We start from the raw sequence: 25,442 nt of genomic DNA, 5'->3' as shown, positions 1-25,442 counted from the left end.
CTTGGAAAGTGGGTGTCTTGGAGCCAGGAATTCCTCTGGAATAATCGTACCACTGTGATGGCCCAACCGAAAGACATGTAGCAGTTACCCAAATGTTAAAGTATTTGGCTGTTTGGAGAGCCCACGCAACTGTTTGGCTCCATCCCATGTGATTGGTAGCACTTGTGCCTCTACATCTTCCTGGGGTCAGGAAGGGGATCTCTGGGTCTTCTCTTCTTCCCCATCCCTTCCATCTTGAAGCACATGCTCCCTGAATTAGTCCAGTGAATGGGTTGCCTTGCTGTACTATTCGGGCTGCATCCACCAGAAGCATGCAGCCGCTCTCCATTGATTTCCTCCAAAACACCCTTTGCCCAGGCTCAAATGAGGTTCTGAAAACAATTACGGAGCCCAAACTCTAAACATTTCCGATGGAACCGTGGACCTTCCTTCCATCATGTTCCCAGTGACGCCCCCTGCCATGCCTTTGACACCTCCATCTTGACTGAAACCTTCTTATTCTCTGTTTTCTACCCGCTTACCCTGGTTTCCTTTCACCCCAAATTCAATTCATTTTTTAATGCAGATGAATCTGTCTCCACCTCCCCTAGATGGTTCTCAAGAAACCACTGCACAGCTGAAGATTTATTACTGTGCCATGCTAAGCCCTGGACAGGACAGGCCAGCTGCTATCCTTTTATCAGCAACAGAGAACTAGAACTGGACTTGAAAATGTGACCTCTCTTTTCTCTCTCCCTCTGGTATCTGCAAGAGAAAGGGAGCACTAGAAAGGTAGATTCCTTGTTTGAGTTTATGCCATATCCCTTAAGGCAGTGTAAGTCTTAGAGAACAGTTCTTTTCCTCATATTACATAGCCAACAAGATAGAGAAAGCATCAGTTTATGAACCAAAATACTCAGTGTCCAGTCCCAGTATTCCCAAGTGACATTGGGTAAGTCACTTTACTTCCCAGAGACTCAGTTTCCCTATTGGTAAAGGGCCACAATTAACATCTCGCAGAGCTGTTGTGAGGCAAAAATGAGAAAACAACACAGAAAACTTTCAGAATGGTAAAAGATTGTATATAAATAGGGGATTATTAGTCATCATTAGATAGGAAACTACTGTTTATGCAATCGATGATCAATCAGTGGGTAAGCTGTTGGTTGGTTAACTGGTTTTCCCACACTGTGTCTCAGAGAGCTGAGTGACAAGGAAAACCCAAATGGGTTGACTCAATGGCCAGTTCCACTCTCCTGAGAGTCAGGCTGTCCTGCTGCCAGGGGCAGGCAAGCCGCACAATGCAGAGGGTAATGGGGCAACTGGGGGTGGTCTTGAGAGGAAACTGGCATTTTCCACAGTCTTAGGAAAAAAGAAGAGAGGGATGTCAGCCGTGTGGCGGCTGACATCATGGGAACTGGCAAAGCCTTCTATATGTGAGCCTCTCACTCCTGCATGTCAAACCAAACACAGACAGGTGAAATAAAAGGTGACTTTCCCTTTTGGTTTGGGGGTCACTTTCCATTGACTGCTAAAAATTATATCATTATCTATAACTTAGCAACACCCATTTCCAAGATCTCCTGATTTGTCATTATTATTTCAGTCTGTTTCTTTGGATATTTTTGCTTTAATCAATGAGTTTTAAACTAAAGCAAGTTCTTAGTGACACAAGTCTTCAAGATGCTTCTTGAATAAAGGATTGCATGACACACTAAGTTTGAGACATAGACCATTTCCATTAAAGACCCACAACACACATTTGCATTTTAGAGCTTCCAAGAAATACCGAAGAGACCTGTTTATTTATTTAAAGACTCAGTCTCACTCTTGCCTGCCAGGCTGGAGTGCAATGGCATGATCTTGGCTCACTGCAATCTCCGCCTCCCAAGTTCAAGCAATTCTCCTGCCTCAGCCTCCCGAGTAGCTGGGGTTACAGGCGCTTGCCACCACGATCAGCTAATTTTTGTGTTTTTAGTAGAGATGGGGTGTTACCATGTTGGCCAGGCTGGTCTTGAACTCCTAGGATCTGTTTAACTTTATTTAACTGTGATTCTTCCAAACTGAATCTCCTCCTACATCTCTATTTTTCTTAAAGAACATTTGTTAACAGTCAACAGAAATAGTTTCCAAACAAGAATATTTGAGAAAAGCCGCTTTGCTGGACATTTCCATCTATTTGCAGGTTCTCTTCACCTTAATTCACACTGCCCTGTGCCCAGAGCGGCTGACTTGTACGGACCGGATCATGAGTCACTTGCCTTCTGGCTTCTACGTGTCCAGCCAACAGAGAGTGGAGTCAAGGAGTTTATTTCCCTAGCTCCTTCCTTTCAAGGTGAATTTCTGTTTCTACCCCAAGACCACAGTGGCTCTCTGTGTGCAGTTATTTTCTCCAGGTTCCAGTAACCAATCCTTCTTCTTGTCTCTTCAGGCCAGAGTGGTAACTGCGCCCTGGTGCTGCTAACCCCAGGTTCCTGCTCTGTCCATGGTCAGTTTCCCTTGATTCTGCTCATTCCCTGGTAAATCATACTTTTAAAATCACTCTTCTGGCCAAGCATGGCCGCACATGCCTTCAGTCCCAGCTACATGGGAGGCAGAGGCAAAAGGATTGCTTAAACTCAGGAATTCTGGGCTGTAATGTGCTATGTCGATCAGGTGTCCACACTAATGTTCCAGTGGTTGGGATCAATATAGCAACCTCCCGGGAGCAGGGGACCACCGGACTGCTTAAAGATGAATGAACCCATTCACTGGCCCAATTCAGGGAGCATGTGCTTCAAGATGGAAGTGATGGGGAAGAAGAGAAGACCCAGATTGGAAATGGAACAGGTCAAAACTCCTGTGGTGATCAATAGTGGGATTGTGCCTGGGAAAAGACTACACTCCTCGGTAGCATCCCAGTCTCTAAAAAGAAAAAAATATATATATTTTAAAACACTCTTCTTATTTACCCCATTAGCATACACTCCAGTTTTCCCACCAGGACCCTGACTAACACACTGCTTTAAATCCATGAGAGGATTGCAAAAAATCTAACATGGCAACATAAGGGAAATAGTTTTAAAATCTGGTTAATTACCAACTGCAGTTAGAATCCTGTAAGATATGCAAAACAGGGCACAGACTGCCAGTGTCATATTTAGATCCCTGCAGTGTCTCAGCCTGATGTCACTGGGCCATTAGGCCCCATCCTGACTCATCATGCATTATGATCTCACAGCCGTGAAAAGGGCTTGACAAGGCCAGAGCCGTAAGAGCCCAGCCATATCCTTAGCTGTCGACAAAGACTTCCAGTTCCTTTTAGGAGATTCAGAATTCTAAGCGGGAACATGGGTTGTGAAACTTAATTTTTTAAAAAGCTCTTTTGATGCCAAATGGCAATCTAATGAAAGGCATCAGCAGTGGGTACTCCTTTACAAATGGGAAACCCTCTTATGGGCTTCCTTGCCAGGATTTTTGAAGATTGTGGAAAAGCAATTTCAATAGATAGGTCTCATGTCCCTGGTCAGTTTTGAAACGTGTACTGAATGGCTACTGATGCAAGAACTGGATGTGCCAGGGCCTGGGGACTGGTGAGAGGAGAAACAGAAATGAATGAAAATGCAGTACCTTCCCTTGACGAATTGACAATATCATTAAACGAAAATATCTAATCCCAATATTGGAGCCCAACCATATAGAGCACAAAAATAGTCATTATAAATTGTTTGGATAACTAATACAGATTTAAATAAAAATCTTTATACATAGTTCAGTGTTGAGAACAGCTTTTGTGTGTCTGTCTGCCTGTGCTTGTGTCTGTGTGTCTATCTATGTGCATGCCAAAAAAATGGAGGTTTGTTTTGTTTTGAGATGTAGTCTCACTCTTCACTCAGGCTGGACTACAGTGTTGCAATCTCAGCTTACTGCAACTTGCGCCTCCGAGTTCAAGCAATTCTCCTGCCTTATCTCCTGAGTATCTGGGATTACAGGTGCCCACCACTGCGCACAGCTAATTTTTGTATTTTTAGTAGAGACGGAGTTTCACCATGTTGGCCAGGCTGGTCTCGAACTCCTGACCTCAAGAGATCCACCCACCTCCGCCTCCCAAAGTGCTGAGGCAGGTGTGAGCCACTACAGGTGTGAGCCACTGTGCCCAGCCTCAAAGAAATGGAGTTTAGAAATAGCATGGATAAAGGAAAAAAGTATTGTATAAGTTTGGAGTTAATAGCAGCATGAGCAGAGGGTAAATTACTTAATCTTTGTAAAATTTCCTCACCTGAAAAGATAGGCATAAATGAAGGATACCAATAAGTCGCAAACAAGCACCATTCTCATAAAATTCAGTAGAATAAGATAAACAAAGGAAAACTAGACCAAGCTGGCACTTAGGAAGAACTCATAAATGTCAATTCTCCTCCCTTCCTTCTGACAAAAAGGGGTTCTGAAATCTATTTCTAGTTTGCTTGTAAAGACTTTCGAAAGAAGGTAACTTTAAGGGATATGATGACTAAAAGCAAAGGGCCAACAGAAATCATGCCCCTTTCAGGTCCTGTGCCAGAGAATGGGGATCAGAGAATTGAAAAAAAGTAAAATCAGTGTCCATATAAAGGTCCTGCAATCCATTCTGTTGCCTCTAGAGAGAATTAAATTTAAGCCAGTATAGAAAATACTTTCTTTTATAATGGAATTTCTAGAAAAGTAGTTCAGCAGCGTACATAGGGAATGTCTCCCAGGGCCACTCCAATTTTTTATATCTAAACTTTTACATTCATACACTTCTCTCCACTTTTTTTTTTTTTTTTTTTTGAGACAGAGTCTCGTTCTGTCACCCAGGCTGGAGTGCAGTCGTGCAGTCTTGGCTCACTGCAATCTCTGCCTTCCAGGTTCAAGAGATTCTCCTATCTCAGCCTCCTGAGTAGCTGGGTAGCTGGGATTACAGGCACACGCCACCATGCCTAGCTTTTTTTTTTTTTTGTATTTTTAGTAGAGACAGGGTTTCACACGTTGGGTAGGCTGGTCTCAAACTCCTGACCTCGTGATCTGCCGGCCTCAGCCTCCCAAAGTGCCAGGATTACAGGCGTGAGCCCCTGCGCCCAGCCGTCTCCACTTTTGAATAGCTTCTTATCTGCAGTTTCAGGACCGCTGCCCAACCCTGATCCTGTGCTCCCTGAGATATCTTAAATTTACCCAAACTTTATCCCCTAGCATTCCCCATTTTCTTTTAGGCTATCATTTTACCCCCCTTTTCCAATCTTCAGAAAAGTGTTAAATAGGTACCAGCCTGACATAGGAAGGAGACTGGAAATAAATTTAACCTAGGTCCTGAGGTGCCTTAATCCCAGGTAAAATTTAAAAATCACCTGGAGAAGAACTGGCCACTTTGTTTTGAAAAGTTGAAAAGCTTCTGAAGCCAATTCTCACATCTTCCGTGAACATTTATGTGTGTGTTTGTGTACGCGCATGCGTATAGTTTCTTTGCAAACTCCTTGCTTTCTCAAGGATTGCACCCCTCTACCTCTACAACAGCCCATGAATCTCACCAACTGGCTAGGTGACCTCTGATAATTGCAAATGCTGTTAAATGCAGAGCCTCAAAATATCATTTAGAAAGAGGTGACAATTCATTTCCAAACCCCAAAACAGTTTATTTTGGAATAAAAGACAGTGCCACTCTGTAAATTGGCAGAAAGCTGAGGAAGAGCTGGTGGAGAAGGACTTCCTTGTTTGTTTCCTGGGGTTGTGCCCTGTGGACTGTGGTAATTAGGGGACAGGGTGGGGCCCTCTGGGCTGAAAATATTAGGCAAGGTACTGCCCTAATTACTGGACTTTATTGGGATGATACTAGAGGTGTGGTCATTCCCATCTGTTAAGCTTCATCAACTAGACCTCATAAATGGCAGGCTAGGGCTCTAAAGGGAAATGGGTAGTTAGCCAATTGTCAGAAGCCTTTTAGTGGATGCCATTCCAAAACCAGGTACAAAATAGTAATCCTCAGGACAGAAATGTGCTTGGTGTTTTTCTCAATGAAACTGTTTGGAAAGATGACATCATTGAAGGCATGGCCCTTTTTTGGTCTATCCAATGAGTACTGAGCACCTGGTACAACACGTGTGATCCTGAGTAATTAACTGCCTATTGAATGGTCTGCTCTGCTTGGCTGTAAAATGTGACACTTGGTATGACTGGGAAGTGTGGGGTGCTCTGAAATCACAGGGCAAGAACAATTACAGGATTAGGAAGTCATGGAAAGCTTCCTTGAGAAGGTGACATCTCAGCCGAGACCCAAGGTGGTGGCAATCTCGCTGCACCATAAGATGAAGATTACAATCCCACTACCAGCATGTTTCACCACATTAGTGCTTCTCAAACTTTCATGAGTATTCAAATCAGCTGGGGATCTTGTTTAAATGTCGATGTTTGATTCAGCAGGTCTTAGGGTCCCAGTGATTCTACATTTCTAAAAAGCTTCTGGTCTAAGGATTACTCTTTTGAGTAGCAAAGTACTAAATGACCTTCTGAAGTACTCAGCTGCTTCTGTGCCTCAGTTTGCCAGTCTGTAAAATTGGCTCCCAAGGATTGGAGAAACATAAATATGAATTCCCTGTAGCATATTTTGACCTAATCACACTACTGACCAAATAATTGCTGATTGATTAATATATTTTGTGAGGAGGGCGGGGACGAGGGAGGATCCCTGGAAGACTTCCCAAACTTCTTTTCCCTGTATCTTATGTTTTTATTTACCAATTAAAGATTTTTTTAAAACTCCTTTTCCTACTTTAGTTTTTGTACTATTATTAGTCAGATAACAGCTCCTAAATCAGAGTACATTATACAAAAGAACTGCATTATTTAAAATATTCAAATTCTTCAGCTAAAATTCAAAAGTTGTTGGTATCTTGTAGTTTTGGCATTTAACTGATTCCCTAATACATGCAATAATCTATGAACGAAAACAGGGCCTGCGTATGCTGATTTTATAACTAAATGACAAACATTGTCTCTATCATACAGCCTTCCTGCTATAATTAGCTTTCTGGTTAAACAGCATAACATAATCTCAAAATCGCAATATTTATATTTGCAGTCAAACAGAGGTTAAAATCAGAGATGTCGTGAATAACCATGAAATTCACCAGTTGTATCACACCTTGACATCTTGGTTTTCCACAGCACCTCATCAAGAGAGTAAGAGTGAGGGTATGGGGGAATTTTTGAGAAAGCACTCAGGATTCAGTCAAACAAAAATATGAGCTGGGTTCATCTCACATATGTTAATGAAATATAAGCTAAATTCAGGCCAAATAGACTTAGTTATTTTTAAAGGGAAATTATATATTCTGTTGATTGGCTCATCAGAACTATTCTCTTTGAGAAGACCTTGTTAATATCATTCTTTTCTTACCTTTAGGACATTTTGGATCTTTTAAAAAATTCCCTGTTCCTAACTTCTGGCTGATTCCTTCTTTATCTAATTCATATGCAGAATCATTTCTTAAGAAATTAGTGGTATGAGAGTAAGGACATGTTTATGCACTTCAGTGAGAAGAAATCATCCCTCCTTATTTTCTGAGCTTCTACTATGTGCTAGGAGCCCCGAACACCCTAAGCAAACAGTGATGAATAAAACAGACATATTCTCTCCCTTCTTGGGACTTTTTGTTCTAGTTGGGGAAGCAGAAACTATATAAGCAAACAAACAAGTAAGTACATCAATAGGGTACTCGAGAACAACATGAGAGGGAGGGGGTTGGGTTCATTAGGATGGGCAGGATGGATCTGGCTCAGGAGGTAGCACTTAAACCCAAACCTGAAGAATGAAAGGAAGCAACTGTGCAACAGCAGAGAACAGTGTTTTCAATAAGGCAACAGCATGTGCAAAGGCCCGGAGTGTTCAAGAAACTGAAATGGGTTAATATGTGCTTCTTAATATCCAAAAACTAGCTCCTGGAGAGCTTAATGTAGGAAAACAGTAAAAGTGTAGAATGTTTTGCAGTATGGAGGTTAAGAGCATAGCCGCTGAAGACCCACTCGTTTCTGGCTCTGCCACGCACTACCTGTGTGCCCCTGTGCAAATCCTTAAGCCTCTCCTTGCCTCAGTTTCCTCGTCTGTAAAACAGAGAATAATAAACATCTCCATCTCATAGGGCTGTTGTGAAAATAAAGTGATGAACATGTTAATACTTGTCTGGCATATAATGAGCACTTTGTAAGTGTTAGCTCTTATTACGGACAAGTTATCAGGATACGAGAGAAATGTGACAAGTGCTACAACAGTGGTGAGAAAAAGTTCTACAAAAGCACAGAGACAGGAGAATAGAATTTCCTTTGGGGAATATGGGCTTTAAAAGCCATGGTTGAGGTAGTTTTTGAACTGGATTTTGAAGGATGGAGAGAAGTTCAGTATCTAGAAGTGGTGAAAGCAAAACCAACCATCTCAGGGGCTTTTTTTCACTGTTTTCCCTCATGTTCCACAGCCAACTGATGATCAAGTCCTTTCTCTAATCACTTGCCTCTGCCATTTTATTTATTTATTTGTTGAGATGGACTCTTACTCTGTCACCCAGGTTCCAGCGATTCTCTGGCCTCAGCCTCCTGAGTAGCTGGGATTACAGGTGAGTGCCACCATGCCCAGCTAATTTTTTGTATTTTTAGTAGAGACAGGGTTTCACCATGTTGGCCAGGCTGGTCTAGAACTCCCAACCTCAGGTCATCTGCCTGCCTCCACCTCCCAAAGTACTAGGATTACAGGTGTGAGCCACTGCCCCCAGTCCCACCGCTGCCTTTGTTCAAGCTGTTAATATAATTTGTCTGGACCTTTGCAGTCACAACGTCCCTGTCACTGGTCTCCTTTCATACACTTCTGTGATGCACTTAGTATAACAGCATGTGGACATTGTCTATTTATGTGCTGATTTTCCTCAGGAGGCTATGCCTGTTCCCTAGCTTTTAATAAATTCTTTTGAACTGAACTGTCTGCTATGGTTCCCCACTGTATCCATCTGAGTCCAATCAGGAAAACAGAAGCCACTCTAGTTATTTCCAAAAAGAGGGAATTTAACTCAGGGACATGGTTTGCAGCGGGTAGAAGAGCTAAGAGGCCAATAGGGGGCCTTAGGCAATCCAAAGATTAGCATCTGCAGGAAGTGCTACCATTCCTAGGGCTGGGAGGAGCAGGGTTGCCAGAGACCAGAGGCTGGAGCCGCCTGGCAGGAAATGGGGTGGTAGAGGGAGGGTTCTTGGGCAAAAGAAATGAAGAAATGCAGCAGGAGATGCTGCCAAGGGCAGGGGGATGAGAATACCCTGGCTTCTCCCCAGCTCCCTCCCCTCTAGTCTTCTGCCAGTGCATTCCAATGGCCCATCCATCTGGAAGCCAGTTGGCAAGGGAGCCTGGGAAATGTGGTTCCTGTGACACAGGACAGAGCCAGGAGAGGTGGGGGACGGGGCCAGGAGCAAACAGGTAAACTATGGTGTCAGAGGCATGTGAACCAGAGCAACTCCATCTTGATTAGGGACTGGGTAAAATGAGGCTGAGACCTACTGGGCTGCATTCTCAGACAGCTCGGCATTCTAAGTCACAGAATGAGATGGGAGATTGGCACAAGATACAGGTCATAAAGACCTTACTGATAAAACAGGTTGCAGTACAGAAGCCAGCCCAAACTCACCAAAACCGAGATGGTCATAAGAGTGACCTCTGGTCGTCCTCACTGCTACACTCCCACCAGCGCCATGACAGTTTACAAATGCCATGGCAATATCAGGAAGTTACCTTATATGGTCTGAAAAGGGGAGGCATGAATAATCCACCCCTTGTTTAGCATATTATCAAGAAATAACCATAAAAATAGGCAACAAGTAGCCCCTGGGGCTGCTCTGTCTACAGAGTAGCCATTCTTTTATTCCTTTACTTTCTTAATAAACTCGCTTTCACTTTATGCTATGGACTCACCCTGAATTCCTTTCTTGCATGAGGTCCAAGAAGCCTCTCTTAAGGTCTGAATCAGGACCCCTTTCTGGTAACATGGGCACCCCTCTGATTCTTCCCCACACTGTCACCAGCGTTCTTTCTAAGATGCAGATCTGACCTTGTTGCTCTCCCAATTTCCCTAAATGTAATCAGAACAGCTTTTTGTTATCTCAAGGTAAAGACCAAACTCTGCAGAAATTTTAAAAATGGCAATCAAAGTACTGTATCTCAGAGGCTGGTCAGAAAGGATCTCTCTGAGAACACCACCCCACAGCACCCAGGTATGACCTGACGCCCAGCGAGGGAAGGAATGACCTCACTCACCTCTATGTGGGAGTGGAATTGAGGATGCTCGAGCACCTGAAGCTAGTCCTATTGGGAATGGTCTCCAGGGTTATCACAACAAGAATAAAACACAGTAAAGATACATGTGCATGTTCAGATCACCACTGATACTCTTGAGATGCAATTGGTAGCATCATCTAATTTTAGCCTCATAAAAACAGGTGGGAGAGACAAGTCTGTACTTCACTAATTGTAATTAGTGAGCACATGAGGCCTCGAGAAGGCTAAATGATACGATCGAGGGCTCAGAACCAGCCAGCGAGGAGGTCATCTCTAGAACCTGGGGCCTTTCCTCCTGGTCAAAAGCAATTTGCATTAGATCCTTGAGCCCAAACCTGGGTTCCTAAACCTCTAAAAAGTTCTAGAAATCAGGAATGGGCCTTGACAAAGGGTTTTCAATGCACAAAATGTTGATCAGAAATTGCATATTAAGTTGGTATGCTAAATTAAATGTCAGGTTGATTTTATTTTTCATTGAACTTCAGTCCTTAGCTTGGTAACTAAACTGAAATTATCTGTGAGAATAATAATAAATTAAGTTTATTTCATGAGGGAAAAAAGTAAGCTCCAACACATGGTAAATGAGGAAGGCAGGGGACAGAAGGAGAAGGCTGGGGTCTATCATATGATTCTTGATCCCTGCCTCTCCATATACCCCTCCATAAAGTTCTCTATGTTTTGTTTCTTGGCTAGAATTTTTCTCTTAATAGGGGACCAGATGAATTTAGAAGGAAGGTTGTAAACTGTGGATAAAGAGAGCTTAAAAATGAACTTAGATAAATTGATGCAAACTCTCAGTAGGGCAATTTGACAATATCTATATCAATATCCCTAAAAATGTACCTTTCCTTTGAGCCAGTAATGTCATTCTTAGAAATTTATCCAAAAAAAATCATGGATATGTATATACTAATGCTTATTGAAACACTAATTATGAAAGTGACAAATTATATATAACCTAAACGAACAACAATAGAGAATTCTTTATATAATCTGTGGTACATTTGCACAACGGAATTTCATGAGGCCATGGAAAATGATGGTGTAGGAGAACATTCATGTAAGATGTTAAGAAGTCAAAGCAGCCGGGCGCGGTGGCTCACACCTGTAATCCCAGCACTTTGGGAGGCCGAGGAGGGTGGATCATGAGGTCAGGATATCGAGACCATCCTGGCCATGGTGAAACCCGGTCTCTACTAAAATACAAAAAATTACCCGGGTGTGGTGGCACGCACCTGTATTCCCAGCTACTCAGGAGACAGGGGAATCACTTGAATCAGGGAGACGGAGGTTGCAGTGAGCCGAGATTGTGCCACTGCACTCCAGCCTGCCGAAAGAGCAAGACTCCATCTCAAAAGAAAAAGAAGTCAAAGCAAGCTTTATAGTTTAAAAATGCATTGCATCAAGCCAGGTGTGGTGATGCATACCTGCAGTCCCAGCAACTCAGGAGGCTGAGGCAGGAGTGTTGCTTGAGTCTAGGAGTTCTGGGCTGTAGCATGCTATTATGGATCGGGTGTCTGCACCAAGTTCAGCATCAATGTGGTGACCTTCCAGGAGCCAGGGACCACCAGGTTGCCTAAGAAAGGTGAACTGGCCCACATCAGAAACAGAGCGGATCAAAACTCCTGTGCTGATTAGTCATGGGATTGCACCTGTGAATAGCCACTGCAATTCAGCCTGGGCAACATAACGAGATCCTGTTTCAAATATATGTGTGTATATATATATATATTTGAATTTGAATTTACACATATATATATTACATTAGGTAATATATTTGAATATATATTCATATATAATATATATTTGTATATAATATAAACTATATAATATATATATCTAAATATACATACATATATAACATCAAGTCGTTAGCATCTGTGGGTATTATAATTCTGGCTGATCAAGGTTTTCTCTTTTTATTTATTTCTCTTTTATTTTTAGAGATGAGGGTGTCACTATGTTGCTCAGGCTGTCCACAAACTCCTGGGCTCAAGTGATCCTCCCATCTAAGCCTCCCAAGTAGCTGGCATAATAGGCTACCACACCTGGCTTTGTTATATGTTTTCGAAACTCTCTACACTGAACATGATTTGGTTATCTTGCTGTTTCAAATTTTAAATGCATCTATTAATGTTCTGGTAATGCTAAATGATTATTTTAAAATCAGGTTTATTTTTTTTTATTGCATTTTAGGTTTTGGGGTACATGTGAAAAACATGCAAGGTTGTTGCATAGGTGCATACGTGGCAGTATGATTTACTGCCTCCCTCCCCTTCACCTATATCTGGCATTTCTCCCCATGCTATCCCTCCCCAATTCCCCACCCCCCTTGCTGTCCCCCACTCCCCCCCAACAGACCCCCGTGTATAGTGCTCCCCTCCCTGTGTCCATGTGTTCTCCTTGTTCAACACCCACCTATGAGTGAGAACATGTGGTGTTTGATTTTGTGTTCTTGTGTCAGTTTGCTGAGAATGATGTTTTCCAGGTTCATCCATGTCCCTACAAAGGACGTGAACTCCTCATTTTTAATGGCTGCATAATATTCCATGGTGTATATGTGCCACATTTTTCCTGTCCAGTCTATCATCGATGGGCATTTGGGTTGGTTCCAGGTCTTTGCTATTTAAGGTATATTCTGAATATACAGAAAAAATACTTTTTAATATGTAACCCTATACATTTGACAAACCTATAAAACACAATTAATGTATAGATATTCCATCACCCCCAGAAAGTTCCCTTGAGCCCCTCAGTAATCAACATCCTCTCCACTTTCAATCAAACCCCTGGCAATCACTGATCTCTTTGCTTTCCCTGTAACTGTATCTTTTCCAGAATGTCATATAAATTACATCATATAGGGTGCAAAGTTTTGAATCTGGTTTCTTAAACTTATCATAAATATTTTTAAAGTAACTCACACTCTTGTAGGAATCAATAGTTCATGGTATGAATAGACTATAATTTGTATATCAATTTAGGAGCTGATAGACATTTGAGTTGTTTTCAGTTTTTTTATTATAATTACAAATAAAGCTGCTATAAATATTCTCAGAGTTTATTGTAGATATATGTTTTCATTTCACATATGTTTCCTAAATACTTAGAAGTGAGACTGCTGGGTCATATTCTAAGTGCATGTCTGACTGTAAGAAATAGCCAAACTGTTTCCAAAGTGGCTGCGCCATTTTGCAGATGGTTGCTCTGAAGTCTCATCAGCAGTTGGTGTTGCCAGATTTTTCACTTATTTGCTGTTTTTAAAAATATTTTTAAAGCCATCCTGATAGGAATATAGTGGTATCTTGTGGTTTTAATGAAACTGGCCCAGTTGTGTTATATAACTGATATTATCAAGTTTTTTTGTTTTTGTTTTTTATAGAGACAGGGTCTTGCTATGTTGGCCAGGTTACTCTTGAACTCCTGGCCTTAATCAATCTTCCCACCTTGACCTCCCAAAGTACTAGGATTACAGGCATGAGGCATCATACGTGGCCCAAGTTTTTTGAATAAACACAGAAGTTGACCCTCTCAGTCTTAAAACTTGTATTTGTCTCATCTGAGTCTCTTTCTCAGAAAACTGACCCTCAAACAAGGGACTGAAACTCACCAGACTGCCATATCCAGCCACATCCTTCATTCACTGAGATTGCTTCCTTATCCCCCCTAATTTCTTCACACACATAGCTACATCTCTTCCCCATGATTTAAACCCCTCAATTTTAGTCCAGTTGGGGAGACAGATTTGAAACTGATCTCCCATTCTCCATGGCTGCTGCACCCGATTAAACCCTTCTTCCCTGGCAATACTCATCTGAGTGATTGGCTTTCTGTACAGCAAGTGTTTGCGTTTTCTTTAAAGATGCATTTCATTTGCATCTTTTCACGTGGTTATTTGTATCTACATCTCTTCCTTGATGAAAAGCCTGTTCAAACCTTTCACCTATTTTTAGAGGGATTGTTTGCTTTTGTATTAGTGAGTTAGTGAATTTTCTTTTATTAGATAAAAAGCATTTTTCTTTTTCCCTATTTCCTTCCCTTCTTCCCTTCCTTTTTTCTTTCTTTCCCTCCCTCCTTCCTTTCCTTCTTCCCTTCTCTCTTCCTTTCTTCTTCCCTCTCTCCTTTCTTCCATTTATTCTTTCCTCCTTCCCTCTCTCCCTCCTCCTTTCCTCCTTCCTTTCTTCCTGCCTCCACCGTTCTCTGCCTCCTCTCTTCTTTAACAAAGAAAGGCCTGAGAGGTATACAGAGGGCAGTGTAAGATAAAATCAGTGAAGGCCCAGCTTCTCTTGGGGGCTTCTGTTCATGGTGGTTTTCAGGACGTGAATCAGAGACATAAGGGAGGTAGATGAGCAAACCTGGTAACTAAAAATCACGAAAAGATGCAAATGGCAAGATTGTGGGTACAGGGATTATTAAACTCACACACTTCATATCCACTGTTCCAAAGTGAGATGAGCATACATGTCTCTTTTCAAGTCTCAAAATTTAAATAAAATGAGGATTTCTCTGTAGACATAAGTGAATATAAATAAACTCATGATTACTTTGTTTCTAAGGGCATATTTTACCACTTACAATCCAAAAATTTGACTATAGAAATTAGTTGAAACATCAGTCAGTGTCGTCCATTTTCCAGGGTAAGGGAGTGTCTAGGCAGGTATGTTATTTTATGGATGGAAAAAACCCAGAGCCACTTTAGAAGTGTCTTATGACTTGCAAGGATCCTGAGGTCTTAGGCTAACCTCCATGTTACATAGTGTTTCATATGGGTTACGGACCAATAAAAAAAAGCTAGAAAAGTATAATGTGTTTGAACAAAAACACTGGAAATCAATAATGAACTGGCTGAGAGAAAATTCAAAATGTAAAAAAAAAAAAGCCTTTATCCTTCTCATGTTATTCAAGGAGAAAATCCTGAGGCCAAACATAATTTTTCATAGTGCTCATGTTTCAGGAATCATAATATCCCTCTCTCTACCCAGCCTTGGTTTAGACATAGAATTGGCAAAAACTCCAGGGCTTTGAAAAGAAGTTAACTTCCAGATTCTTTTGCCGTTCCCCACGTGTGAACAGAAACCACCTTGGGACCCTTGGGAAACAAAGATAACAAGACACCAAACTCAAGAAGGGGCAGATGGTATCGTAGACATGGGTTTCACAGCTTTGACCAAGCGTCTTCTACTTTTACTGGGCTGTACTCTTTTTTGGCACCATGAAATAAAGAATGGAAGATAGAGAAAGGGAAAGATCAGTTACATCAAATGAGTTCACCTAATCAATAACATGTAAGATGGTTTGTTCCCTATTTCTCTAGAAAACTTTTTGGAGCTTTTTGGTAGTGATGTAATGTATGACAATTCACATTTCTTCTGAACGTCCAGAACAAAGAAAGCTTTGGACAGGAAATAAGCAACATGATTAGGTCCAGAGAGAAGCCCAGTGTTGAATGGACCCTTTGATCACAGGACTTTAAATATTTTCATAGGGCGAAGGCATGGGCCAGGTCTTCTTCCCCTGAACTCCCATGGTTCTCACTACTGCCATTTGGCACTTGTGGTTATTTACTGCCTTACATTACTATAACTCGTCCTCATGGAAATACCTTTTCCTCTTGGCCAATTCTTAAGTTCCCTGGGGGCAGGAAGCCCCACAGTACAGTACAGAACTTCAATACATATTTACTGATTGATATTCCTTGACATAAATACCAAAGGCACATAAAACTTTTAGAAAATGAAAAATGCGACTGAAATATTCTCAGACAATTCCTAAAATAACAACAAAATATTTGTACTCTCTCTGAAATGAGGGGTTCTGTAACACAGAATTTAAAATTTCAGTACATTTTGCATATGATTACTTACATAACTGTCAATTTCCTTTGTAACCCTAGAAATCTAAGCAAAAATCAATTTGAAATTTTATGTTTTCATCCATCCCTGAAGCCAGCAAAGAAGGCATTATTAATCCTGAGCCATTCGCACATATAAAGTGATTAGAACAGTGCCTGGCACACAGATGTGCATGGATTTTCACAATTATTATTGAAGGCATCTGTAATAGATTGAATTATTGTTCACAGCTATTTACTATCCTCTTGTGATGGGAATATAATGGGAATTATATAGTCGCACTCTTTGCCTTGTGACTTTGCCATGTCTCCTAGTGGAGCAGACAGAGTATGCTGCCTAATTTTGGGCTGTTTTCTTCTAGAGTTTATAGCTTTAGGTTTTACATTTAGGTTTTTACTTGCTTTGGCCAGTGGAATGTTAGCAAATACGATGCAGGCAGAGGCTTTTCCTGTACCTTCATGGCTTTGTTCAGCCTCTTAAGTTTCTAAATGCATCATGAGCAGTATATGTCCCTGCTGATTCCACAGTGAGAGACTCATACAGCAGACCTGAACCTCCCAGACTGAAATAGAGCTATGAAGCCAATCCACAGGCCCATGACCCACTGACTTTTGAGAAAAAAAATGCTTGATGTTAGAAGCCACTAAGACTTTTAGAGTTGTTTGTTATACACTATTATCATAGCAATAGCTAACACATATCCTTCAAAGAAAAGAATATGGTCATAGTAACTGATCTACATAAGCCAAAAAGGGAGAATCCTAGGTTGGGCATGGTGGTTCATGCCTGTAATCCCAGCACTTTCGGAGGCCAAGGCGGGTGAATCACTTGAGGTCAGGAGTTTAAGACCAGCCTGGCCAACATGGTGAAACCCCATCTCTACTAAAAATACAAAAAATTAGCCAGGCATGGTGGTGGGCGCCTGTAATCCCAGCTACACAGGAGGCCGAGGCAGGAGAATCGCTTGGACCCAGGAGGCAGAGGTTGCAGTAAGCCAAGATCCTGCCACTGCATTCCAGCCTGGGTGACAGAGTAAGACTCTATCTCAAGAAAAGGGGGTGGAGGGGATTGGGAGAGTCCTTTTGGCCTGTGACCGTTGTTTCTCAAAGTTAGGCATTTATTCATTCAGCAAATTCTTCATGAGCACTTATTATGTTTCAGACGTGATAATGCAAATTCAAAGTTAAAAATACTGAGAGAAAAGGGCTAATTGAGAGCAAAAGATTGCTTTGGCTTGATGTTCCTCCCATAGTGACTGGGTGTCTAGATTTTTTGTATTTTTAGTAGAGATGGGGTTTTACCATGTTGGCCAGGCTGGTCTTGAACTCCTGACCTCAAATGATCCACCCACCTCGGCCTCTGAAAGTGCTGGAATTACAGGAGTGAGCCACCATGCCCAGCCTAGGACTCTCCCTTTATGGCTTATATAGATCAACCAAACACCTAAATCCCTATATACAGCCTTCCAAAATCCATAAGGGCTACCTGTCACTTGTTACAGACTGGAAGATTTTTAGCTGAGGGTGTAAACTCCATCTTCCTGAGTGTCTGCAGCTGACTGGGATATAAGCCTGCTTTGGGGAACTGCAGGACACTTGTGTGCTATAAGCCTAAGTATGACTTACTGCCCTGCCTGCCTAGTAGATCTCAGCATCCCTGTCACCAGCTCTTACTCCAGGTAGCCACAGCTGTAGCCCCACCATTACTGAAATATATCACCAGTTTAGCTCTAAGAGTCAAAAGACATGTCTCAACATTAAGCCTGCTTTATTTAACTCATCTTCCTCAGAGGACTGAGGGTGCCAGGAAATGCTTGAAGAGGCCACATCATAAAAATAGAGACAGAGAGAAAGACTCTGGATGGTTTCTATTGGTTCCCTTCACACTTGAATCTTACTGCCTTGGGGTTGCCAAAACTCTGTGAAGCACAGACTTCAGAGGAAGGATTATTAGCAGGGATGAACAGGACATTCACAGAATCATATAGAGGGTGAATTTACCAGAGAGACATAAAAATCCTAAGTGTGCATGCATCTTAAAATAGAACTTCAAAATATAGAAAGCAAAAGTTAATAAAACAGAAAAGGGAATCAGAAAAATCCTCAAAGATAGTTAGAAATTTTGGCACTCTTCACTTGGTAATCAATAGAACAAGCAGACAGATCATAGTAAAGCTATATATAGATCAGAGCAACGCTGTCAACCCACTGGACCTACTGACATTTATAGATGATTTCAAAATGGCAGAATACACATTCTTTTTTTTTTTTTTTTTGAGATAGAATTTCAATGGCGTGATCTCGGCTCACTTGCAACGTCCACCTCCCAGGTTCAAGTGATTCTTCTGTGAACCCAGGAGGTGGATGTGATACCACACCCAGTTAATTTTTGTATTTTTAGTAGAGACAGGGTTTCACCACATTGGCCAGGCTGGTCTCAAACTCCTGACCTCAGGTGATCCACCCACCTCGGCCTCACAAAATGTTGGGATTATAGGCATGAGCCACTGTGCCTGGCCTACACATTTTTTTTAAGTATATGTGAAACATTCACCGAGGTAAACAATGTTCTGGCATAAAGCACACTTCCATAAATATTTAAAACTCAAAATCATGTAAAGAATGTTTTCAAAACACAATGGAACTAAATTAGAAATCAATATTAAAAAAACAGGAAAATCCTCAAATACTTAGAAATTAAACAACATAATTATAAATAACTCATGGGTCAGAGGATTTCACAAGGGGAATTAGAAAATATTTTAAATTGAATAAAAATGAAAACAAAACATAAAAAATTTTTAGGATGCAACCAAAGCAGAAATCACAGGGAAATTATAGGATTCAATACTCGTATTACAAATAACAAAAAAGTCTTCAAATCAGTCATCTAAGCTTTCACCTTAAGAAGATAGAAAAAGAAGAGCAAATTAAACCCAAAGCAAGCAGAAACAAAGAAACAGTAAATATCAGAAATAAACAAAAATTGAAAACAGAAACAACAGAAAATTAATAAAACAAAACCTAGTTCTTTGTAAAAAATCAATGAAATTGATAGGCATCTAGTCAGGCTGATCAAGAAAAATAGAAAACACACAAATTATCAATACTAGGCGTAAGAGAGGAGACATCACTACAGATCCTACAGACATTATAACAAAAGTAAGAGAACATTACGAACAACTTTATATCAGTGAATCTGATCACTTAGATAAAATGGACCAATTCCTTAAAAGACCCCAAATTCACCAAACAAAAATAGTTAACCTCAATGGTCCTATATCCATTTATGAAACTGAATTCATGGTCAAAAACCTTCCCACAAAGAAAATTCCAGTTCACATGGCTTCACTGGAATTCTACAAAACATTTAATGAATAAATAATGCCAATTTTACACAGTCTTCTCCAGAAAACTGAAGTGGAGAAATACTTCCAAGCTCATTCTGTGAGATCAGCATTACTCTGACACCAAAAACAGACAAACATATTTTAAGAAAAGAAAATTATAAGCCAAATTCTTCATGAAGATGGATACAGAAATTTTACAAAACTTATAGCAAATCAAGGTCAATAAACATCATAATCTCGTGGAGTTTATTCTGGGAAGGCAAGGTTAGTTTTGCATTAGAATAAAAGGAAAAAGAAAAACTACATGAGCATTTCAATAGATGAAGAAAAAGCATTTGATTATCGCCAATACCCACTCCTGACAAAAACCCTCAGAAACAGGAAATCTTGATTTGACAAAAAGCAACCACAAAAATACTACAGCTAACATCATATGTGATGTCAAAAGATAGAATGTTCTCTCCTTAAATTAGGAACAAAACAAACATGTCTATTCACACTTCTATTCAACATTTTACTGAGGTTCAAGCCAGTGAAACAGGGCAAGGAAAATAAAAAGCATCCAAATAAGAAAGGAAGAAAGGTAACCGTCTTTATTCATGAACAACATGATCATGTATGTAGAAAATCTGAGGGAAACCTAAAAACTATTAAAATTAATAAATGAGTTTAGCAAGGTTTTAAGATAAAGACCCAGTATTCAGAAATCAATTACATTTTTATATTTTAGCAATAAACAATGCAAGATTGAAAATGTTTTAAATTATCATTTACAATCGTATCAAATATAAGAAATACTTAGAAATAAACCTGGCAAAAGCTGTGCAGGACACATGCTGAAAATTACAAAATATTGTTGAACTCAATTTAAAAAGGCATAAATAAGTAAAAAGCAACACTATGTTATGGGTCAAAAGACTCAATATTGTTAAGATGCCAGTTCTGCCCAAATTGATCTTTAAGTTCACCATAATCCCAATCAAAATGCCAGCAGGATTTTCATAGAAATTGATAAGCCGATTCTAAAATTCATGTTGTATTGCAAAGAACCTGGAATAACCAAAATGACTTTTATTTTTATTTTTTTGAGACAGGGTCTCACTCTGTCACCCAGGCTGGAGTACAGTGGCACAATCACGGCTCACTGCAGCCTTGACCTCCTGGGCCCAGGTGATCCTCCCACCTCAGCCTCCCGAGTAGATGGGACTACAGGTGCATACCACCATGCCCAGCTAACTTTTCATAGAGACAGGGTTTTGTCATGTTGCTCAGGCTGGTCTTGAACTCCTGGGCTCAAGAGATACAATCTCAGCCTCCCAAAGTATTGGAATTACAGGCATGAACCACTGTGCCCAGCCCAAAATAACTTTTAAAAAGACAAAGCTGTAGGGCTAACATCACTTGATTTCATGGTGCATTATAAAGCTATGGTAATCAAGACAGTGTGGTATTGGCATCAAAGTAGATAAAAAGATCATTATAACAGCAATAGAAAATCCAGAACTAGACACATCTGTAGCATGACTGATTTTGACAGATGTGCAAAAGTATTTCATTTGAGGAAGGATAGGGTTTTCATCAAATGCAAATTTTCTTTGGGTAAAAAAAAAATTCAATTCATATTTTGCACGATATACAAAAATGAACTCAAAATTGATCAGAAACCCAAATATAAAGCTTAAAACTATGAGATTATAAAAGAAAAATCTTTGTGACTTTAGCCGAGGCAAAGATGTCTTAGATAAAACACAAAGCAGAATCCACAAATGAAAAAAAAATTATAAATTAGGCTTCACCTAAATTTGAAAACTTCAAGTCTTCCCAGGACATTGCTAAAAGAATGGAAAGACACATTACAGATTAGGACAAAAATATTCGCAGTGTATATATAATTAAGGATTTATATCCATTATATCTAAGTAATTTTCAAAACTCAGTAATAAGAAAGCAAAACACAATTTTATTTTATTTATTTTATTTTATTTTATTTTATATATTTATTTTGAGATGGAGTCTCGCTTTGTCACCCAGGCTGGAATGTAGTGGCATGATCTTGGCTCACTCGCTACAACCTCCACCCCCTGGGTTCAAGTGATTCTTTTGCCTCAGCCTCCGGAGTAGCTGGGACTACAGGAGTGTACCACTACACCTGGCTAATTTTTGTATTTTTAATAGACACAGGGTTTCACCATCTTGGCCAGGCTGGTCTCGAACTTCTGACCTCGTGATCCACCCACCTCGGCCTCCCAAAGCGCTGGGATTACAGGTGTGAGCCACCACGCCGGGCCAACAAAATCCAATTTTAATAAGTGAACAGATAATTTGAACTGAATCTATGTCACTTTGCCCAGAAAGACATACAAATGGCAAATAAGCACACGAAAAGATGTTCCACATCATCAGTGATGAAGAAATGCAAAATAAAACCACGATGAGATACTACTTCATACCCGATAAAACAGAAAGAGTAAAGTAACTGGCAATACCAAGTGCTGGTGATGCTGCTGAGCAATGGAACTTTCACACATTACTGTCAGAAATGCAAAACGGGACTGTTTTGGAAAACAGTTTGGCAGTTCCTTATAAAGTTGTTTTCCATATACTTGGCATATGACCCAGGAATTTTACTATGAGGTGTTCGTCCCAGAGAAAACAAAGTACATGTATGTACGTGAATATTCATAGCAGCTTTATTTATAAAGTCAAAAACCTGAACGAGTCCGAAGGTTCATTAACTAATGTATAGTTGAACAAATTGTGATACATTCATGCAATGGAATAGCAAATATCAGTGAAAAGAAACCAACTACCGGTACATTCAACAGCATGGTTAAATTTCAAATGCATTATGATAAGTGACTAAACCCAGACTCGAAAGGTATACACTGTGTACCATTTGTATGTCCATCTATGTATCAGTGTGTACCATTTATATGTCCATCTGAAAAGGCAAATAATAGAGGGACAAAAACAGATCAGTGGTTGCCAGGGGAGTTGGGGGAAGGGTTGATGGCAAATAGAACATGAGAGAATTTGAAGTAATGGAACTGTCCTTTGTATCAATTGTGGTGGTTACCTGACTGCATGCACTTGTCAAAACTAACAGAACTGTTTCTTTGTTCGCTTGTTTCTTTGAGACAGGGTCTCACTCTGTTGCCCAGGCTGGAGTACAATGGTGCAAATTGGCTCACTCCAGCCTCAATCTCCTGGGCTTAAGTGATCCTCCCACCTCAGCCTCCAGAGTATCTGGGATAGCATGCACTACCATGTCCATCTAATTTTTTTATTTTTTGTAGAAATGGGGTTTCACCATGTTGGCCAGGCTGGTCTCGAACTGCTGGGCTCAAGCAATCTGCCCGCCTTGGCCCCCCAAAGTGCTGGGATTACAGGTGTGAGCCACCATGCCTGGCCCTGTTTATTTATTTTTAAAGCATGTAGGCAGGGCTAGAATTCAAACCCTGCTTCCCACATTTGAAATATCTAAATGGGATCCTTGAGAGCTGTCCACAGGAAATCTATCAGTGGGATTGTACAGATCCTCCTAAATTTCCAGTGAGGTTACAGCCCAGTAAACCTATCAGAAGATAAAAATATCATAAGATAAAAATGCATTTAGCACACCTAACCCACTGAACATCATAGCTTAGCCTAGTCTACCTTAAAGGTGCTCAGAGCACTTGCATTAGCCTACAGTTGGGCAAAATCATCTAACACAAAGCCTATTTTACAATAAAGTATTGAATAGCTCATGGAATTCATTGAATACTGTAATGAAAGTGAAAAGCAGAATGGTTGTATGGGTACTCACAGTTTCTACTGAATGCATATCATTTTCACACCGTTGTAAAGGAGAAAAATTGTGAGTGGAACCATTGTGAGTCGGGGGCTTCCTGCACTGGGATCTCTTCTCCCTTTGTGCCCTTCGCTCTGTCATAGTTAAGAAGCACACACTGGAACCCAGGTCCTGAGAGTCACTGAACAGCTGTGTGGCTGCAGGCAGGTCACCTCCTCTTTCCATCCTGTTTTCTCATTTGTAAAGTGCCGGTCTTGGTCCATTCAGGCTGCTATAGCAGAAATACCATAGACTGGATAGCTTATAAATAACAGAAATTTATTTCTCACAGCTTTGGGGGCTGGGAAGCGCAAGATCAAGGTGCTGGAAGATCTGGTGTCTGGTGAGTGCTTTCTGTTTTCCCACCTGGTGGAAGGGGTGAGGTGGCTCTCCAAGGCCTCGTTTGTAAGGGCTCTAACCCCATTTGTGAAGGCTCTGCCCTTTGGACCTCAATACCATCACCTTGGGGATTGGGATTTCAACACATGAATTTTGGCTGGGGGCCAGGAGTCCCCTCATACTGGAAAACACACACACATACAAACACGTACACACACCACACACACAGACACACATACATCACACACACAGACACACACAGCACACACAGCACATACATCACACACACACAAACACACCACATACATAATACACACCACACACACAAACACACCACACACAAACACACACCACACACAAACACACACACACCACACACACATACCACACACAAAAATATACACACGCAAACACACATACACAAACACCATACACACAAACACACACACCAGACACACACACACACACACACACACACACTTGTCCAATCCACTGACCTCAGTGACTATATCCTTCACAGCCACAGCCCTAGCTTGTTTGACTTGTGTGTTTATTTAGCTTAAAAATAAAGGGCTGCTTTAAAGGGCTCTCTAAGAGAGAGGGGGCAGAGGGGGCAGAGGAGTGGTGGGAAGCACTCTCTAGAAGAGGATGTGCTGATTAGGAAGGAGCTGGGAAGGATACAGCCCCTGAAAGCTGACAAGTCCTGGAGACGGTCTCCGTCATTTCTCTTTTGCAGCTGTTGGTGAGCCCTCCCTCCCTCCTTCCCGTTCTCTCTCTCTGTCTCTCTCTGTCTTTCTCTCCTCTCTGCAGTAGGTGGTGGCTGCCCCAGGCTTTTCCTGCCACAGTTGATTTTGTGTTGAGTGACAGAATCTCTTTAAGATGGTATCTACAGCGACCTCAAAGCACAAGTCATGCTTTGAAAAAAAGAGCTTCTGATGGCAGAGAGCATGAGGCACTGGGACTCCACCTGGTGCAGAGATGATCAGGAAACTGGGTTCCAGCCCCGGCTCTGCCTTGGCAAGCCGTGTGATCTCATGCCACTCAGCCTCTCAGGTTCCTGCCTGAAAGAGAGTGACATCTGTCCTACCCACCTGAGGATAATAAAAAAGATAAGGCATGTGAAAGCGATTTCCCCAACGCCAGAGAATGATAGGTACCCCAGAAAGTTTTTGCTGATTGACTGCCAGAGTGATTGATGGTGCCTGAGGAGGACAATGCCTTCCTGTTTATTTAAAACGTTTTTCACCAAAAGCTACTGGATGATAGATACAGTCTTCAGCAGCAAAGACATCATTGAAACATAAAATTCGTTGAACATTGTGTTCTGGCCAAGGAGTTTCCTACTCACTCCCTCCTTTAATGGAATTCCTGTCCCATTTCATATGATGCATCTGTTATGGAGTCTCTAATTAAGGACCTGCAAGAAAGATAAAAAGTCATTATGTCTCACCTTAGGAGACACTCACATTACTTAGGGTTTTCAGAGCAAGCCCTAGGGAATGTCTGTCTTCCTAAACTTGGCAAATCTACCAGCCTTCCTAGACTTCTCTACACATGGTCACCAAGATGCAGACATCTGGAGGTTCTAAGGGCTCCTTTCGGCAACTCCGCTGTGCACCTTGACTTTAATTGCAGGCCTCAGAAGGAGCTAAGAGAGGGAGATCAACATCCGTCAATCTAGTATTTGTGAGCAGGCATCTCACGCTATGGGAAGGTGACTCAAGACACGGCATTAAAATTGGGGTGTGGAGGGATTCAGGCAAGACAAAGCAAGGCTGATAGGAGAAAAAGAGG

At 41.1% G+C, this 25,442-nt stretch overlaps 1 long non-coding RNA gene across 1 annotated transcript in view; it reads right to left on the bottom strand.

Moving 5' to 3' along the window:
- The window catches only part of LOC135269686 (uncharacterized), a 30,297-nt gene extending 6,274 nt beyond the window's left edge, over nucleotides 1–24,023 (bottom strand). The window contains exon 1 of the long non-coding RNA XR_010337933.1: nucleotides 23,286–24,023. This is a non-coding gene — a long non-coding RNA (uncharacterized LOC135269686). The remainder of the gene's footprint in view (nucleotides 1–23,285) is intronic.
- Between the last annotated feature and the right edge of the window lie 1,419 nt (nucleotides 24,024–25,442).

Source organism: Aotus nancymaae, unplaced genomic scaffold (assembly GCF_030222135.1).
Source record: "Aotus nancymaae isolate 86718 unplaced genomic scaffold, 86718_ANA_hifiasm-v0.15.2.pri h1tg000006l, whole genome shotgun sequence".
Classification (NCBI taxonomy): Eukaryota; Metazoa; Chordata; class Mammalia; order Primates; family Aotidae; genus Aotus; species Aotus nancymaae.
This window is presented reverse-complemented; position numbering and strand designations above follow the sequence as displayed.